Source organism: Glandiceps talaboti, chromosome 14 (genome assembly GCF_964340395.1).
Source record: "Glandiceps talaboti chromosome 14, keGlaTala1.1, whole genome shotgun sequence".
NCBI lineage: Eukaryota > Metazoa > Hemichordata > Enteropneusta > Spengelidae > Glandiceps > Glandiceps talaboti.
Window position 1 is genome coordinate 22,775,924 of NC_135562.1, and position 13,651 is coordinate 22,789,574.

General features: G+C 35.2%; 1 long non-coding RNA gene across 1 annotated transcript; it reads right to left on the reverse strand.

The window, feature by feature from the left end:
* Window positions 1-11,258: 11,258 nt before the first annotated feature.
* On the reverse strand, window positions 11,259-13,273 carry LOC144446025 (uncharacterized). The gene is made up of 3 exons (XR_013481944.1): window positions 13,165-13,273; window positions 11,740-11,976; window positions 11,259-11,490 (listed from the first exon to the last, which is right to left on the reverse strand). It is a non-coding gene; the product is annotated as an uncharacterized LOC144446025 (long non-coding RNA).
* Window positions 13,274-13,651: the final 378 nt, after the last annotated feature.

The window sequence follows — 13,651 nt, forward strand, 5'->3', positions numbered from 1 at the left end:
GATGTTTTTCTTGACTGACCACTTTTCAAAACAATCTGGACCAGCTGTCCTTGATGTACTTTATTTACTCTATCAAGAAAACATACCTGGAATGACCAGTGACTCATTGAATATTGTTCATCAATAGTAAATTACAGCATGATTTTACAGGTTTTGGGTGTTTGAATCAGCTGCAAATTTTACAACAGTCATTTTATTTGAGAATACTACTAGGAAAATATAAACAAATACTGGGAGAAAAATAGTTGGTATGGATGAGGAAGGAAAGAAAATATATTGACATGGTGGAAAAGGAAATACTTAGAAAGATTTTACATCAGTGTTGAAATAAATGTTAATTCTTATATTGATAGCTTATGAAAGTGCTGAAAAATTATTTTAACAACTACATGTACTTTTTACAAGTGAACAAAAAATTGTATGCTATGCTATAGTATGAATATTAATTAGGCCATGAAAATTAATTTAGGACACCTATTGTGGAGAGAACTTTTCAGTACCCACAGAAACTTTCTGTGACATTTTTTGATAATAAACAAAAGAAAGACCAATCAATCACAACAGTGCATTTGTAAGCCACACAAAAATACCCCTCTATTTGGAATGAGCAAGCACTTTTTGATTTGGGCAAGTACTTTTTGTTTTCTACTTGCCCAGTGGACAAGCAAAATTGTTTCATTATTTTGACCCCTGATTATCAGGGATAAATAAACAAATGAATGTATGGATAATCATTCAGCAAATGAACGCTTATACCCAGCATGGATCAGCATAACGGAAAACATTTAAAAAAACTGTACAGTTGTGCTACAACGCCATTGGCACTATTTTTCAAATACAAATGACCTTGTGTGTGATTTTGGCAGAAAAATTTGGTTTTTGGTAAAAAACTAAAGTTGTGCTACAATGCCATTGGTGCTATTTTTGAGAAACTTCCTGAAAAAGTAGCCAGAAAAATATTGCCACCTGACTGAATTTCCTGTGGTCATAGATAATTTGAATGACAAACAAATGTGTGGTTACTTAAACAATAATGTACGCCCTCCCAGCCCATAATGGACGAAAGCAAACTTTGAACGACATAATGGGCGAGGCGACAGCCGAGCCCATTATGGAGTGCAAAGTTTGCTTGAGTCCATTATGGACTGAGAGGACATACATTATTGTTATTATTTTATAGTTTTGCCAATTCCAGTGAATTTGTAGACCGAGAAACGCAAAACAACGTATAATATACACAGCGCTGAACATCGTCTGCCATGTTCGGCCCGGAAGCTGAATACTAATCATAGCGACACACGTACGTACACGTACACACACATATACACTTCAATGAACTGCTGTGAAGACAAACTTGTTTCATGAATGCGTTGTATTTTTAAACAGTGGAAATGACAATCATAAGTAACAACATACATTTTGAAAAAATACCGAGTCGTATGAAGAAACAGAACAAATAAGCTTGTATTGTTATGCTCGTTCCGGGGCCGCGATGCCCAATAATGGAGTACATTATCAGTAATAATGTACAGCGATGACGTCACAAAATTCACTGGAATTGGTAATGCTATAATATACTATGATTTATAGTGTTATCATGTGTATAATGTTGAATATTCCATTTCTTTACAGTAGTGGAGCCAGAAATGATTGAAATGAAAGTTCTTAAATTGAAAAAAAAGGTAATTAGAAATTAAGTTGATTCAGATGTCTTTATTTAAATAATTAACTATTACAGTGGACAATGTGACATAAATGGGGGAATCTTATCCCCATTTCTTTTTAATGTTTATGTTGATTCACTTAACAGGTCACTGTCTCAGGGTTGGTTGTGAAATGGGTGGAATTGCAATGAATAATTTGTCATATACGGACGATATGTGTCTGATCTGTCCATCTATCAAAGGCCTCAGAAAACTTATTAATCTCTGTGAACAATATGCTGATGATCATTATATCATTTATAATGCTAGAAAATCTAAACATGTACACATTAAGGCATCCACAAAACTGTCTGTCATTCCCCCGATCAACCTTTGTGGGAATATTCTTGAATTCATATCAAGTTTTAATTACTTGGGACACGTTTTTACTGATGACCTGAAAGACAATCGGGATATTTTGAAACAACGTAGAGCACTTTGTGGTATTGAGAAAGTTTTCTCCATGTACTATATCGATGAAACTGCGTCTCCTCACAGTGTTTTGTAATAACATTTCTGGAAACCATTTATGGTGTGACTTCAATGTAAATAGTGTGTAAATTGTCTGTCACAACTATACGTTCCGGAGGCCGATAGGACTTCCAAGTTCTGCCAGTGCATCTAGAATGTTTGTTTCCAATTCAGTTAATTCTCTCTCTGTTCTGAGAAGAAAGGTGACATTTAGGTTTATGTTACATCTTTTTGACAGTCAAAATGTTCTGATTAATCGTGTTGTTACATGTGATGTATGGTTTGGTGGGCTTCAGGCCCACTGGTTGAAGATTTTACATTGATTTTTTTTTCTTTTAAAATAATACCCTTTGTCATATTTTTTGTTTGTATTTGTCTGTTAGGTAACAATTAAACTGTCTTGTAGTATGTTTTTGTTCTTCTCTGGACTATGGGTCTGTAATAAAGTTTAAATAATAATAATAATAATAAATGGAAAAAAGAATGAGTTTGTGGTTGTAATTTTTGTCCACCAGGGTAACCCCCCTTCCAGGTTGGCGTCCTATTGGACGGGAGTTCCAAACTTTTATGCTTTTTCAGTGTGCCCCTCATTGGCCTTTCCTTTGCGCCTTGCAAAGGTACTTTGAATGTAATGTACGATGTAAAGTGAGGTCCCGCTGATTTCAATCACTCAGTCTACTACAACTAAACTTCATGAACTTCCAAATCTTGTCGGGGGGGGGGGGGGGGGGGTGTACTCCCATAGAATAATAATAATAATAATAAACTTTATTGTAACCTTATCTATATTACCAGATATCAGTACAATACAAAATACCTAAAAAAATGCAGATAGTGATGAGCCTTCGAGGCCAGATGTAATCAAAGGGCCTGAAAGGTAGTAAATGTATTTGTTGAGTGTATATCATGAGGCAGCTGGTATATTTTTGTTCAAATGATATTCTCGAATTTCGAATCCATGATGATGTTGAATAAATTTGCTTATTTCAACTAATGTATTTTTGTCTATTACTTTAAGAATCTTAATGAGATTCTCATTATCGGTACTTGTACTAGAATATATACTTAATTTGTTAAAGAGTTCTTTCCTTTCATTTTGATATCCTGTACAGCATAATAAGAAATGCTCCTTGTCTTCTATTTCACCTTGTTTACATACAGGGCATGTCCTGCTTGATAAGGTGGTGTTTGTGTATCTTCCAGTTTCTATATGTAAAATATGTGCACTAATTCTAAGTTTTGTCATTGCTGATCTGTATTGTGGGTTTTTAATGTCTTCTAAATAGTTTTCAAAGTTCAAATCCGTTTTAATTTGTCTATATGTACATAGTTTATTTTTATGTTGTTTGTCATTGTTGTCCTTCATTGTGTCCATTATATTTTTGTGGAGAAGCAAATTTAACTTTACTTTAAATCTAGCAATTAGGTTTTCACTATTTGGAGTGGTTTGGTTCAGCTGTCCAGACCTTATCCATACTCAAAAGTTTTAGTGTTTGCTTCATTCCTGTGGCCCATGATTGTATTCCACTGGACTCCAGATTTTTACTCAGACAGTAAGCTTCCTTAGTTAGGGTAGTTTCTGCTTTCTGTGAGATCTTTAGCCAATATTTGAACATTAGTGTCAGGCAAGATACTAGTAGGGGGTTATAGTGACCTAGTTCCATAAGGCAATCTGTATTGGATGCTTTACAGTTTACATTTAGTAGGAATTTGCAGAACTTTATGACGTGTAGGTTTTCAATGGGAGTTGAAAATTTCATTAGGTTTTGAGACTGGTTATGTTTTCATGTGACCAAACCTCTCTAGAGTATAGCAGAATGGGCTTCACCAGTGCATAATTTGATGGGGATAGTTGTTTCTGAAAACAGGTCTTGTTTTAGTTCAAACAGTGCCTTCAGTGCTCTATATCTTAGGTCATCTTGTGTAGTTTCCCTGAAGTGCTCAGTTTTATTCCAAGGTAATTATAGGAGGGAACACAGTCTAGTACTTGATGATTGTTTCTGTAAAATATAAATTTCTATAAACGTTCCTGACATTGAAAATCATGATCTTTGATTTGGCAATATTTATCATACATGACATGTAGGTGCCATTCTTTCACAGAAGATTTCAACTGTGTTGAGGGCATTTTGTAGACCAGTATTTGATTCCAACAGTAACATTAAATCGTCAGCATATAGTAAGCAAGATAGCCTGCTAGTTAAAAGAGTTGGTGGGTCATTGTTAGTCTCCGCCGGACGAAGTCTGGATGGGGACTTATGGATTAGGTTCTGTCTGTCCGTCCGTCCGCAGCCGTTTCTTGGAGATGTCTGGACCGATTTTTTTCAAACTTGGTACAGGGGAAACATACAATGGCATACATATGCACGTCAATTTGTTTTATGATGCGATCCAATATGGCCGCCTAGCAGCCATTTTGTTTGCGAATTTTCCCTGTCCAAAGCCATAACTCAGACATGCTTGAACAGATCTCATTCAAAATTGGTATTAGCACAGTGTTCTATGACATACATGTGCATATCCATTTTCGTCATGACACAATCCGATATGGCTGCCTGGCAGCCATTTTGTTGGTGCAGTTTTCATGTCCAAAGCCATAACTCAGACATGCTTGAACAGAGTTAGTGATATCAAAAACAACCATATGAGGCCAAACAAAATGACAACATAAACTGCCAGTTCCTTAAAACCCAATCATAGCGAGGACTATGTCATTTTCAATGACTTGTTTGACATATCAATTTGTCTTTTTATATCATTTACATAGATATTAAATAGATTACAAAAATGTAGTAGGGGGCTGAGGCCATCCCCTTGGCTTATACCTCTCTGTATCGGAAATTGGCAGGTCAGACCATTTTTTGTCTTAATTAACACATCCAGTTGTGTTTGAATAGATAGCTTTGATTACTTTATAGAAACGTCCTGTGATGCCATTGAGTACCAATTTGTGGAAAAGCCCTTCATGCCAAATTGAGTCAAAGGTCTATAAAGCAAGCAAAAATGTATTTATCTTTACTTCAGTATTTTGTAATAAACTGGTTTAGAACAAATATGTGATCACTAGTACTGAATTTAGGTAGAAAGCCAACCTGTTTTTAATTATAATGTCATTTTTGTCGTTAAATTCAACAAGCCTCTGTTTCAGGACTGAAGTAAATAATTTAAAAATGTGATCCCACGATAGTTACTGGGATGATTTGTTCTCCTTTATTTGTAGAGCAGTGTATTTATACCCATATTCTAGCAGCTAGGAAAATGGTCACTTTTGAGAAATTAAATTGAAAAGTTTTTGACTGTGTGTAATGAGAACATTTCTGCTGGCTGTGATCATTTCATTGGTTATATTATCTATTCCAGGTGATTTTTTGTGCTTGAGTGTACTTCTTGTTTTTTGAATTTCAAGCTGAGAGATTGGCTTATTTAGTTCTATGGAATCAGCAATATTTTCTAGTCGGTTCTTTTTACTAACATAGGTGGTATCTGCTGTAAGTTTTATCTCGTTTGAATTGAGACTTTTAAAATGCTCAAACAGTTTTTCTTTCTCAACAGTTTCTCCATTACATGTCTTACCCTCTTGTGGCACTCTTAAGTTCTTAATAAGTTTCCAGTACTCATCGGGATGTGAACCACTCAGGTTTTCCAGTTTAGACAATATTTCACTTTTAAATTCTTGTTTCTTTTTATTTCACAGCTTTCTAGTTTTTCCTTTGTTCATAACAACTATTTCTCAGTTGATGGCTGAATGGGTCTGTTCTCAGTTTAATGGAAAAATTGTGTATCTCCTTTCATACAAGAAAGATTTTTTATGTACCATGTTTGCTTTCTGTTTTTCTTTTCGTTTTTTATTTTTTTAAAGATACATTTTTTTTAGACTTTTACCAGCTACCTCATGATAGATGTGTGATAACATAATGCCAGCCTGATCAACTGACTTCTTAGAATTATCAAAATGTTCTCTCTCAAAGTTCTTAGTCAGACTTACCTCCTGGCTCTGTAATGCATTGTAGAAATAATATTTAGAGTTTGTATCCCATATGTATGAAAAGTTGGATTGACAATAGTTATTCAAGTCATCTTCTGTAGAATTAGGTGTAGCTTTATCATCTTGTGGTATGTTAGTCTGCATTGTAAATAACATTTGGCAATGATCAGATAAAACCAGGTTCAGTGGCTGAACACAGAAAACAGTGGATCAATCCTACTGAACAGACTATGACTGACAATGGTACATGTATAATCTATTGTACTACTACCTTTTGTTTGGTGACATTGAAATTTATACCCATAGAGTCACCAGGGCAATGACCATTTAGAATTACAATTTCTGTCGAGTCGATACACAGATAAAGAAGTAATTCACCATATTGGTTTTTTTTTTGTAATGTCCTGTGACTGTCTTGGTTTAAAATCTATGGAAGCTGCTGATGAGTAATAGTTCAGGTTTGGATGGATTACTTTATCATTGTCCATTTTAGTACGGGCATTGAAATCACCTATCAGGATGATCTGTCCTAACTTAGAATATTTTATAACATCTTTTTCTAGTAGCTGATACAAATTTGCGTCTTTCCATTTGAAGATGCTGGAGCCTTGAGGACTCGTATACAAACTAAACAAAAATATTTTCGTCTAGATTTTTATCAAGACGGGTCCACATAAATTCCACAGCTGCTTTCCATTTGCCTTATTCCATGTTGATATAATTATGCTTCTGTAATAGAATGCCACTCCACCAGAGTGTGCACAAGCGTTTTTATGTTTTTTCTTTCTATATGAATGAAAGTAGCTGTAGTTAGGGATTTCGATCTCAGAGGCAATGCTCATTTTTGTTTCAACAAAACTGATAAAATCAAAATTGTTCACAGTATTTAAGAAGTTTTTATCATTAAGTTTGCGTTCAAGGCTACATATATATTCCATGTGGAAAACTTCAGCATGGTTTTACCAGCTGGTTGTATGTTCCTCACAGTCTTCTCCCTGAACAAGGCAACAGGGTGCAGTGCCCTCGAGTAAATTCTTGGCGCCCCCTTGCAAGTTTTGACGAAAAAAATGAATTGAATATTTTTTTCAACAAATGGGGCAAAACGATTTACTTCTCTTGCGGTTTCGCTATGATCTCATGGTCGCCATTTTGGAAAGTCAAATATCTCGGTAAAGCGGCTACTAATGTCAAACTTTGTGCGAGTCACATTCATGCATACTTTTTTCAAACTTGTCATTCATTCTATAGCTTTCAAGCAGTCAACATGTCTTCTCTTCTCCTCTGAGGAGAACAGAAGTGAGACAGGTTACTCAGCTGCTATGCATAAAGGCAAAGTTATCTTCACCCTTATGTGTTGGACTTTTTGTTTGTTTTGGTAGTGATGATGCAATGAAGCTTTTGAAAATGGATTTCATTTTGTAGTAAACACTACAACTGTCTTGAAACATCTTGAAATTTGCTGCAATTTTTTTATTTTGTTTTGTTACACTCTTTCAGCATTTGTGTTGAAAAGAGCTATTTGAGCATTGCCAACTATTTAGGACAAACTATTAAAAAACTAATTTTTTGACACAGGTAAATTTGGCTTAATTCTGTCACTATTTAAACATTAAGATATCAAAACTCACTTTGACACTGCAGTTGTGTTGAAATATTCACATGATTAAAATGGGTTAAAATGGCTAAAAAAAAGTGCCACCAAAAGCCACCATTTCAAGATGCAAATTTCACCCCCAGAGTGTTGCGCGCTTTCAGTGCTTTGCTCTGCTCAGCAAGAATTACCCCCTCTTGTGACAAAAATCCTGGGGACAACACTGTCTCATACTAACAGTTTTCAGATGAGAATAAAGACAAAGGCACAAAAAACAAACAAACAAACAAAACACAAAACCAACAAAGCAAATCAAAAAAGAATTACGTATTTAAAAAGAGTATATTCGTATGTACCACGGTTTTAACCCACCCAACTTTTTCAACTCATGTAGACTTTTGAGTCTTGATTTTTAAAGCATTATGTAGAGATATGACCCACCTCTTTGAATACACATACGACTTTTGACCCCATATGAACAAGGTTGTTTCCATAGGTTGTTTAGGTCATCTTTATCAGAGGTAGATGCCCCTCTCCCTGGCCCTGGGCAGCCAATGAACTAGCGGTGATTAAAGCATGTATATGTAACATGAAAGTGTATCAAAAGTGTTCAAAACTCATGACATTTGACCCCTTTTGGTGGCTAAAATGTAGACTATTGACCCCAATTTTTTGAATTTTTGTAAAATTTGTGGTTGTAATATTTGTCCACCAGGGTACATGTGTACCCATTGCCCACCAGTATTGCATCATGTACTCACTCCGTCATAATATGGTCTTGTGATGTCACTAGGTGTGTAGCAAGGAAACCGACATGTCGGTTTTTCTGCAACTTGTCGCAAGTTGCTTCATGAGTTGCACCATGTAACCACATCATCGTGTCGCAAGTAATAACCTTTGACATATACAATGTACTGATGTGTTAAATGACGTTCAATGTTATGGCCGCCATGTTTTTGGTATAAACATTCTATTTGGCAAGTCTTTTTGATATCATTTTGATTTATCACCATGATTACCACTTATAAATAGTATACAATGTCTATGAATGCTTGATCTCTGCTGAATATCATTTTATTTCCAACTTGAATGCAAGTAGTGACATCGGAAAGATCAACATCACCCTAAACAAACTTTCAATTGAATATGGTTTTACTATCGATACCTCAACAAATTTTCAGTCATTTTTTTTGTAAATATTAGCAATTTCATATCATTTCTACCAAATTCCTGCAACTAGAAGACTTGACCTCTATGACCTGTAACTTTTATATATCTATGCAAGTGCAGCAGTTAGCTCTTGCGACTTACCATGCAACTAGTTGCTTCGTGTATGCGTTCTGTTGCAGTTGCTAGCCTTGTCGCATGCGACGAATTGCTTCGTGAGTTGCATCGTGTAACTGGGCCTTTATACTATAGATGCGAAAACACAAACTGCTACAAACTAAACTGAATGAGAGGGTTATTCCCATACAGAGAGGTCTACAGTGTTTGCTGTCCAAATGAGTCATTTTCAGGAAAGAATCCCTAGACATGGGTCAATTTACGAATCATCAGTCTATAACTTTGGCAACAACCTCATGCTTTAGAAAAATTCCCACGCGGCATCAGAAAAAGGTGACCAAGTGGAAGATTTTCCTCAAGAAGTCCCTAACAATGTGTCTTCATTTTGCCTTATACATCATACATGGGTCGATGTTTTCAGCATGGGCGGCACACCCCTGTCTAAAAATTTTCAAAATACCCTTAAATTTGGAAATTGCCCTTATTTCTAATTCCTTTATTGCAATGTATATTATTAGAAAATGACTTGGCCACTTGATGTTATGCATTCACTTGTTTATAATTCTGTTCATAAATGTTAAGTTTGATAATGGCACTGACTCAAACTCCCCTCTCTTCATTGAGCAAACTGGTACTTTTAATGAAAATGTTTTTGAACAGGTTTGAATAATGAAATGTGATGAATGTCCTCGATTTCAAAATAGAAATTAAAAAATGTCATCAAAAAGTGTTCTGTACTACAACTGTTTCAGAACTAGATACTAGTAATTCAATTCACTTACTACTGGCTATGTTGTCCACCATATGATATTTGCTGATAAAATTTTACTCAAAGTATATAGTCACTCAATGAGGATACTTAATTTAATCCTGACTTTCTCCCAAGTGATAGTTGTTTGTACACAAGTTAATACTGTTTGGGAAAGACAGTATTCTATATGACTTGGGGGAGATGTAAAATCTAATTTTCCTGATAGCTTTGCACACACTGTGTCTGTACTATAAAAGTCCTGGCTAGAGAAAGTAGCCCTTTAGTAGATCAGTTATCAAACAAGTCTGTGTTTCTAATTTAGTTTATCAATCATTCATATAATATATTCTCCAAGAATCCCGAGTGATATTGTGTTCACCCTGGAATATATTTCATTCTTGGTAGTTTATGGCGTAAAACAAAAATTTAGCAAGACAAAAGGAGGTTTCATGTATTAAACTTGGTGACAGTCATGGGTATCAGAGAAAAAGTGAAAGACAAACACAGAAAGTTTTTTTTTGATAAGAAGACATGTAGTTCATACCAAATTATACCCTTACCGAAATGAGACAGCTGTTTTTGAGCTGCAGCAGCTCTCAAAAAGACTTCTGACAGTTAGCTGCCGGAAGGCTGATTTTTGTGCATACATAATTAGATTTGAGCTGCAGAGAACAGCTCTCAACAGCTCAGGTAAATACCTGACAGACATTCAACTGCTTTATAACAGACTTATGTAAGACTATCCTCAGACATCTGAAAGACCACTAACAGACCTGACAGACTAACAACAGCCTTCTGACAGCATTGTGACAAACTGCTGAAAGACTATAAGCAGACTTCTGACAGGTATCATTGGCACACTGCAAAAGGGGAATTCCTTACTAAAAATCCACTAGTTTAAAAAGTGTTCTATACTAATTCAAAACAAGTCTGATCAGTTTTGAGTGTTTCATTCATGTTTTAAACTTGTCAGAAGTCCTTAGTCAACTCATTTGAAACTAGTTTTAAACATGTTTTAAACCATATTAATTTTGACACTTAAAACATGCTTATACACGTTGGGGAAATATATTTGACATACAAATGTATATCAGGACTGACCATATTTGATTTGAATGCTTGTTCCCACTGAAACATATTTAAAAAATGTCAGTTTCACAAACTCACAAAGTTTGTTCACTTACATGTTTTAGGGGATACACATATATGTATGTATGTACATACTACACACACGGGCACATACTTTTGCAACCAGTAAATCATGCAGAAGAAGAATTAAATGAAAACAAGAAGCAACTTTATTGCTTTTTTCCAAAATAACTAAAAGGCTTGAGACATGTCTGTAGTGAAATGACAGTACCAACATACCTGAGTTTAACAATAGTACCTGTATTCATCCATTGATTAGAAGACAAAAAATACATGTCCCTTAATGATGGGGTTCTTCAAATCAAATCTAAAGAATTACCTACATCATACATGTGAAAGAGCTCTGGCAATTTGAGTTTGGCTTTCAACAGTTGCTGGAGTTTCAGAGTCTGACATTATTTCACTTTCAGTCATTATATAAGCTAAAGCCATTGTGTTCATCATTAGCATCATCACTTCGGCAGTTTACATCATCACTTTGGCAGTTTACATCATCACTTTGGCAGAATCAGGATCAGAATCAGATCAATCAATATCCATTGGTTCCTGAAAGTCACTGCAAAGAAAGAACCAAGAGCAATCAATTAACAAAAGAAATGTTTGTTATGAATGTGAAGGGAGAGGTACACAGTTCATTTTATCTTTTGTTTCTAATAAACAGTTACATGCTACAAACAAAGAATCTATTGTTTGTCCCTATAGAAATGCCAACTGTCTTGTGTCTTTTTACTATTTGCTCCTCTTGGGCAATTATATTGCTCTGTTTTGTTTTTATACACTAACAGATTAAAAAAGTTACTAGTACCTTTGAAAGTAGGCCTGTTCCTTCATCCTTTTTAAAGTTGCCATACAACTTTGCTAGGCGTTTGGCTTGCTTCTCTTCAGCAATTTCTCTATCTTTGTCAGTCTTTGCTTTATTGCTTTGCTGTGCTGCATGTGTTCCATTTTTTGTCCTGCTGGAGTTTGCTTTCTTTGTCCACTTTCTGTTTTTTGTACTTTTATGTTGACACTGCTTTTTCTAAAGTCATCTTGAGTTTCTACTCTAAGATGCAACAAATAAAAACATGCATGTAAGTAACAATAATTTTGGCAAAACAAAAATTATCAACTGGTAAATAGAATCTACAAAATGTATATTCTTGTAGTGTGTTAACAGTGGTACACCCTAGGTGAATACATTTTATCAGACTTCCCAAAAGTACATCAGAGCAGCCATAATTAAGGAACAGCTTTATAAAAACTTTATAAAAAAATAATGAACTCGCAGTCTTCCCACATCGTCTCACTTAACACTTAACATTTCTACTTAGAATAAGACAAGGATAATTAATATTGCTTGTCTGATGACCACAATGCCTCAACAAGAGTTCCATATTCTTACTCTCTCCTTACAACTAAATAGGTGTTGTGTTCTATAATTTGCACTATAACGTAATGAATACACAAATACATCAATATGAAGCATTTTAAACATGACAATCTTTGATTAAAATGAAAGTCCATACCCTTATTAAATAAATACATGCATACATGTACGTATATATATACACACACATACATACATACATACATACATACATACATACATACATACATACATACGGACGTAACCTCAATGACATACATCAAGTTGGTGAAAAGTGTTCTGCATGTACATGACAGAGCACTGTGTAAATGTGGCTGTGACCATGGGGTGTACTAGTACTACTACTAAATGATTTGTGACACACTGGTTTCTACAAAACACTCCAACATTGTTCCATTCCATATCTTAATTGAATAAATTAATTTGCCACTGTTTTCTAACAAGACTCAGTGCGGTACATAGGAACTCTTTCGACGAGAAACTAATAATTTTTACACGATAAATCATGGGGGGGGGGGGGGTGTAATCTAATTCCAGTTTACACACGGCACCATGGAGGCAAGCAGTGCATTCTTTCCTACTTTCAATCGACAAAGTGGACACTTCAACTTGAATATTACATGTATATCAGATGTACTTTAAAAACAACTTTCGGAAGTTTCAAACAGTTGTAGAAGTCTATGTATGCAACCGTGGACCGAGGTCTAGGTCTACGTCTGAAAAGGCTCCGATCGTACGGCCACAAGTACTATAAATAATATAAATAAGATATAACGTCTACACATAGACGACCAGGATTCTATCGTTTAGAAAAAATACCAGAGCCTATAATGTGCTCTGAAAGCGTCAGTTAAATTAACATACCTTCATCACCAAAATGAGTAGGTCTTGATGTATACCTCTTCTCATGATCAGTTGTCGAAAACGATTTTCTTTGCCTTTGTGAACCATGGCCGCCATCTTCCGTTTCACATTTGAAGTACTGGGGAGATTACGCGCGTTGATTTGATTGGCTGATACGTCATAGCCTCGTTCACAATAATTTCAAAACTTCAATGCGTTGTAAACTTTACAGCAGTCGTTGATTCAATTTTGAAAAAATATATTTTTGTTTATTATTTTGTTTCTTTCATATTATCCATGTTTGCGCTGTTATTAGCCATAAACAAAATGTTTGTTCCTAGCAGTTTTTCCACGAGCTTTGAAAGAGCCTGTGACGCCATATTGTGGATATAACCTTAGCCAGCGATCGACGATCGAGGGGTTTGTTTATACCGTACGTTCACGTTACGTATCGACTCAAAACAGAGCAGTATACTTGTAATCTCCAAAAGTTGAAGCAAAATGGCAA